This window comes from Centruroides sculpturatus, unplaced genomic scaffold, assembly GCF_000671375.1.
Source record: "Centruroides sculpturatus isolate CEXI.00-Female unplaced genomic scaffold, Cexi_2.0 scaffold207, whole genome shotgun sequence".
NCBI lineage: Eukaryota > Metazoa > Arthropoda > Arachnida > Scorpiones > Buthidae > Centruroides > Centruroides sculpturatus.
In genome coordinates, this window is record NW_019384378.1 from 311,679 (window position 1) to 312,413 (window position 735).

Genomic DNA, 735 nt, shown 5'->3' on the forward strand with positions numbered 1-735 from the left:
TTATTATAAAAAATAATACGATAATGAGCTTCGTATCAAGTAAATTAACGTTCAGTATAATCCTGAGCAGATTTTAATAAAAAAATTTTATAATTGTTTACCTTAAATTCCAGGAAATTGCCAAAATACCATAAAAGATAAGGAATCAAATTAACGAATTTAAAACCTGATAAAACGTATTTTATTCATTATTTAAAATTTTTAAATTCTAGATGATAAGATCGTTATTTATTATACAACGAATAAAATTATTTTTCTTATAAAAATATAAATAAATATTATATTGAAATGGTCTATTATAAGATATTATTAATATAAAATCTAGATAATAAAAAGAGCAAGATATATTTATAAAACTCAGTAAATTTACTGAAAATGGAACAAAATAGAATAGTGATTCAAAAATTCAAAGGTTAAATAATAATATAATATAAATAAACAGGAGTTTATAAAATCGACACCATCAATTGAAGCAATATCTGACATTTTCCAATTCTCTTGCTTACCAAATATTATTACAAATAGATTTTGTGAACTACTTTTCCTATACTTAATTCATGAAAAATCCCTGTTTTTTCCAGATATTTTACAGATATTTTCCCCTAAATTTATACAGAACACAGTTTTAGATGTTTAATGTTTTAAAAAAAAAGAATAAATGTAAATATATATATATTTGGAAAACATTTTTATATACAGTTCTATTACATAAATATATTTATAATATTTATAAAA